A 6,501-nucleotide genomic window follows, 5' to 3' on the forward strand; every position below is an offset into this window, starting at 1 on the left:
AACCAATAGTGTTTAGGTACATGAGAGTGAGCCAATAATGTGAGTTCGGTCTCAACTATGTAATGGTGTTTGCGCTCGGCAACACCATTCTAAGATTGTGTGCGGACACAAGAAGCGATGTATAATACCTTGCTATTCAAGATAAGGAGTGAACATACACGATTCACCACCGCCATCACACCGGAAGTATTTGATGTGAGAGTCGAAGAAATTAGCAACAAATTTCTGGAATTTGATGAAGATAGAAAGTGCTTCAGATTTATTCATCATGGGGAAGATCCATACATAACGATTGTAGTAATCAATAAATTATATGTAGTAACGAAAACCATGAGCAGATGGAACCGAGGAAGGCCCCCATACATCAGAAACTAATAATTCAAAAGGAGATGAATAAGAATGGAGGTTAGCGGGCAGTGGTAACCGATGGCTCTTTCCAAGAGGACAAGCAGTGCAGCGCGGAGAGGAATTATCAGTGATAGAAATATTGGAAATCCAGAGCACATCCTTGACAACTTGAAGAGAGGGATGACCAAGCCTGTGGTGTCAAATATCAAGGAACTTTATTTCAGCAACTAAAGCAACTGGAAAGGAACTAGTTTGCAGGTGACAATCTGAAGCATCGAACACATATAAGCCATCTCTACTTTTCCCTCGAAGGAGAATCTCCCCCATGGTGCGATCCTTGACAACACAATAGGAAGGGTGGAATTTAAATAAAGCATTGTTGTCATGAGTAAATTGTGCTACCCAGAGAAGATTCTTATGAATATGGGAAACATGCAGTATGTTACGTAAGATGAGAGGTCAAGATTTCCCATGAAAAATAGATGTACCAGTATGTGAAATATGCAGACCTTGGCCGTTACCTATGGTGACTTGGTTAGGACCATGATACTCTGAATGTAATTGGAGCTTTCCAAGATCAGCTGTAAGATGGTTGGTGGCACCTGAGTCAGGATAGCAACAATCGTTTGAAGCAGGAGCAATAGATGCAACGTACGCTATTGAAGTGGAGTTGTCAGTGGTAGGCAAGCGACTTTTGGGTTTGAAGGATTGATTGAACCGGAATTTGCACCAGAATGCCGAGTAATTCCGATCACCACAGATCTGGCAAGGGTTCAATGCATACTTCGATGTTTTTTTTTGTTGGGATGGATGATCCCTATCAGAAGCAGAGTTATCCAACTTGGAAGAGGGAAAAGGGCTCTTATACTTGGGAGTTCTACTAACAGTGTTAGCCGAGGGAAACAACAGGGAAGTCTGAGAACGAGCTTCCATTATGAGTTCTTGATTTAGTAACAAAGCCTGCAAGTCATCAAACGATAGCTCCTCCGATCGAGTGGTTACTGAAGTGACAAAGGCGTCATATTCAGCACCTAGACCATTGAGTGTATAGTGAGAGAGTTCTGATTTTGTCAAGAGTTCTCTAGCAGCAACAAGGTTGTCAGATAGAGTCTTGACTTTCTGTAAGTAATCTGGCATGGAGCAGTCATTTTTCTTGATAAGAAGCAGTTCATTCCAAAGTTGGCTAATACGAACCTTAGAGCAAGAGGCATAAAGAGATTTGAGGGTGGTCCAGACTTCATGGGAGGACTTGCAACCAACAAGTTGGGCAATATAACATTCTCAGTTAGGGATGACAGAAGCCACCCCATCAGAAGTTGATCCTATTGAACCCACGAGGAGTACGTAGGATTTTCCTCGGTGCAATTTTCCAACAACTGAGGTGGGCACTTGTGAGTGCCATTAACGAACCCAGTAAGTTTTGCTCCATTCGGAATAGGAAGATGGTGGAATTTCCAGAGATAGTTTTTACCATCCATTTTAACCGAGACCAGATTTGTGAGACTATTAATCAAAGAACACCAACGATGATGGAGTTGAAGACTAGGCTATTGAGGTTGTTGTAGTTGAGAAATCAGAGGCCATTGCAACACAAACAGGGGTTATCACCGATCGGCTAAGTTGATGGCTCTAATACCATGAAACGATACACTTAGATTGAAGAGAATACAATATCTTTATTGATGAATGATCTAATATTTATATGTAGAGATACAGGAGTTTTAGATATATACAAATACTGGAATGTATATCTGCTATTCTGTTGATAGATAGAAGAGGAGATAAGGATAAACAATATGAGTACAAAAGGCTTATCGCAAGAATCATGGAGGTTGGTTGTGTGATTCTGGTGTGGTCCGACAAGCGTGCATCATCTTACAGGGGAATGTGTGTACATAAATGAAAAACAGTGATGAAAATCACCATACCAAACAGTATAGTGTTGCTCACTACCTACATGGCAAAAGCACTACTAAACAAAAATAAGGCGTATTTCAACAAAAAACGGGTCTTGTAAGCATGAGCATTTTTTGTTGAAAATCGGTCCCAAAAAGTGCTAACGCTTCCAAACACCATGTTAATTTCAAGCGCAACACATTGAGACGTTGAAAATTGAAACTTGAGCATAGGGAAACTAGTAGGGGTCTTCATTATACTGTTCAAACTATTAAATTGAATCAAACCAAACCGTAATTTGCAGTTTGGTTTGGTTGAAATTTAAAACTGTTTGGTTGATTTTTAAATTTTAGAAATCAGACCAAACCATAATCACATTGATACTCACATTCTAACCCTAATCACTTTGATAGTCACATATAGGGGTGGAGCTAGGATTTTTTATTGAGGGAGCCAAAGCCTAGTAAACATGGATAGGAGTGCCAAAAGATAGGATTTTCAAGGCATAGAGAGAGATGTGGCTCCCCTGGCTCCACCCCTACTCACATAGCATATCAATTATAACAGTTTAATGATTTTATGGTGATTATAAGATAATATTTTATTATTTATTCAAGAATATATGTTATTTGGGCTTTCTAATTAGGTTAAGCCCAAAAGAATGGCCTAAACAATAATAAAAATCGCACCAAACCATAATAAAATAGTTTGATTTCATCTGAAAAACTCTCAAGCCATATTTTATCGATTCAGTCTGAGATCTTCTCTAAATCGCACCAAACCAAACCATGAACAACCCTAGAATCAACTAAAAATTAGTTTTGTTGTCTGTTCCGCTATGTTACTATAATTGTCAAGTCCATTTATACACTTCCACTGGCTTTTGTTTTCTATTTTCATCACCAGGGGGTTTAAGACAACCAAAACCCCACGAACCTACCACCAAGATAGTGTTTTGGCAATGGTATATCATATATGTATTTGCTGTTGCATAATCAGCAACACAAGGCGTGCACGTGCCATGCCCCCCCAATTGTACATCCTTTTTCTCAGAATTATATATACAAAATCCAAAGTGGGTCATTTGGTGAAAACAATTACGGCTAGCTGCAAAGGGATTGTTTAATAAGGATTGCAATTGGATATTGAATAGTGTAAGCAATTTAAACTAAAAATGATTAAAAGATTATATATTATTGATAAAAGAAACTAAAAATAAATGTTATAGATATTGTATTTCGTGAACAAAATGGATTGAAAATTACTTAAAAATAAATTTAAAGTATATGAACATATGTATTTAATCAAATGAAATTGGATTATGGTAGGGTTGGATCTACATTTGATCCATTTATAAACCGATTGAATTTGAATCATCCTTTAAGGGATGGAATTCGAATTTGGATTCAGACAATCAAGTACGCTTTCCATCCCTGTTTCCAAGCTAATAACAACCAAAATAGCTAAACTGAATGGCTTAATATTATTACCAAAAAAATATTACTTAATATTAACCATATGAAGGAGGTCGCCTTCTATTCAAAACTCTTTTCATATCATATTTTTTCTGCATCATAGAATGACACGTCATTCAGATTCAGCTCAGCTAATCCGGAAAGCATGATCAAATGGAGTTTTAAACGTGTTTGATAAGGTAGCTTTTTTTATTAATGTTTTTCAACTAGACTAGACTATAGGATTGGACAGTTTACAAATTTCTTTATCATTTTCCATTTTTCAAATGTAGCGTATCAAGACGGAATTAAATAGGAATATCCTGCATGCATAAAATTCTAAGATATATTATTATTGCCTGTGGCCCTATACAAATTATTATATATAAATTAAACAAACATAATTTTTACTCATTTATGTAAAATACTGGTGTACCTAATTATTTTCCTTTCAGTCCGAATGAATACAGTTTCAGTTTTACTTGTATTACCATTTTCAAAGGATTTGGTGTACAGAAACCAGCACAGGGAGGGTATCAGGTGTGTGTGCTGCTGCTGCATGCGCTTTTCAAACAAATACCCTACATTATTGAAATGGGTTCAAGTAGTAAAAATTTATCTTAAATATACAATAATGGATATGGCACTAAAAGAACGAAATTTGGGTTTATGCAACCGATTTCATAATATAATTTGGATAAGGCTTAGATGTATATACTATATATCAAATCTTCTAGAATGTGCAAAATTGTGACTTCAGTTTTATATAGTAATTCATGTAAGAACATGTGTTATATTATATACATGTACAAAGTAAGAATTAAATCATATATAACATATAGTATTTAAATTCAACTTTTATAATATGCATGAATGTGAAGGTAAATATCTACCTTCAATTATATAATAATAATAATAATAATAATAGTAATAATAATAATAATACAAATAAATAAATTAGATCCAATCAATGTTTGGGTTCTCATTTCTCACTCTAATAATTAGTCTCATAATTATGAGAAACAAGTAATAAACTATTTCTGGTATTCAGATAAACCCAAAACCTCTTAAATAATCAGACAACACTCATCTTACCAGGCACCCACGTAGGAGACATAATGCATGTTGATTTGATGACACCTTATGGATGAATAAACAAGAGCTTGTGTAATGAGGGAAGAAAGAAACAAAACTGAGTTGGATTACTACGACGGCATAATGGTAACACGTGGTGTGTTGCTACTGGTCATATTTCTTATTTAAAATATAAAAGATGCATATATAGGCTGTGTTTGGAATCGTGGGCGTTTTCTCACTAAACGCTGCGACATAGGTGACACATAGGCATTTGGTCCGATAAACGTTTATTAGTGGTTAACCGGCTGTTTGGTGTGACCGTTTTTCGAAAAAACACCGATAAATGGGTGGATTTTCGTGCAATGATTCGTTATGGGAAGTGAAAATTTCTCGCTTCCCGCAATGGTTTAAACTCATGCCCCAAACCCTTACCATTGTGCGAGAGGGACTTGCGCAGGGAGATTTGCTTCTCACGCTGACCAGAGAGGGTGTGCCGCCGGTAAGTTTGCCATCAACCGCTACAAAATCCTTCTCCTCGACGCAGGCCGTATGTTTCATACTGACCACTACGATTTTTTTTTTTTTTTTTTGTCTAGCAGCCCTAATTCGGCGTGGTGTTGCTGTTTCAATACACCAGGAAGGTGCTTCGTTGCTGTTTATTTCCCGATCTGAATGGTATGTCATACCTACCCCTTCATCTGAAAGTCGATCATCTAGTGAACTTTCCTTTGCTTCAATAAGATGTTAACTCTGTTGTCTTCTTTCTTCTTCATTTCTAGGAGTCCATTGCAACTGCTTCGGGTATAGAAACAAGTGGTAAAGTTGGGAGTTGATAATTGAAGGGGACATGGGCTACAACTAACTACTCCTTTGAATGGTGCATCGATCAATTTAAGCTGATCTACGTGAAGTTAGTTTGGTGAATCTGTACCAAACCAGATGATTAACAGGTACATGTACATGTAGGCAAAGTCCGATGGGAGAAATTTCCATATCTTGTGCGAGTCAAATGTATGACAAATCTTGGAAGCTTGGTATTCGTTGACGTTGAATTCATATGACATTGAATGTACAAAGGGTATTTTCGACCATCGGCCCATATTGATCCCCTATACCTGTCATTTTAGCCGTTGGATGTGATTTTCATCCAAAAGCAACCGTTGGATTTCAAAATATATATATGCGCAAAGGGTAATTTGGACCATTAAATTTCAAAATATGACACTCAAAAATCAAGGAGAGGTGTCACACCAAATCACCCATATGGCCACCCACTTCTTGAAATGCCCTTAACGGATGCGAGGTTTGCACTGAACATGAATTAGGGTCGTCAGTGTAACAGGAAAGCAGAAAAATAATTTCATTTCAGAATAAAGTGCTTTCATAAAAAAAAAAAAAAAAAAAGAATTCAAATTCTCGGTGTCACTTTTTTTGGTGCTCTAACTCAACGGGCTACATAACAGGGACTCAGGTGTAGGTGGAGACCTTATCAACCAGCGGGTTGGCAGTTGACACCTTGCCTCCATGTCACTTTTTTACATTTCTACCATGTTATGAAATGACTTGGATTGAATTTTTCAGCAATAAAAGATGACAGTGGGGGTGGGGTGAAAATGAAGCTTTGTTTTAAGAACTTATATGCATGCTTTAATGGAAACTATTCATCAATGTATTGGATTCATGTGAAAGGCCCATCCTCTTAATTAGCTTGAGCTAATCAATTATA

At 36.9% G+C, this 6,501-nt stretch overlaps 1 long non-coding RNA gene across 1 annotated transcript; it reads left to right on the forward strand.

The window, feature by feature from the left end:
• The first annotated feature begins 4,865 nt into the window (after positions 1–4,865).
• Positions 4,866–5,846, forward strand: LOC104601065 (uncharacterized). The gene is made up of 3 exons (XR_735814.3): positions 4,866–5,274; positions 5,375–5,450; positions 5,555–5,846. It is a non-coding gene; the product is annotated as an uncharacterized LOC104601065 (long non-coding RNA).
• The last annotated feature ends 655 nt before the right edge of the window (positions 5,847–6,501 follow it).

Source organism: Nelumbo nucifera, chromosome 2 (genome assembly GCF_055504915.1).
Source record: "Nelumbo nucifera cultivar China Antique chromosome 2, China Antique-T2T, whole genome shotgun sequence".
NCBI lineage: Eukaryota > Viridiplantae > Streptophyta > Magnoliopsida > Proteales > Nelumbonaceae > Nelumbo > Nelumbo nucifera.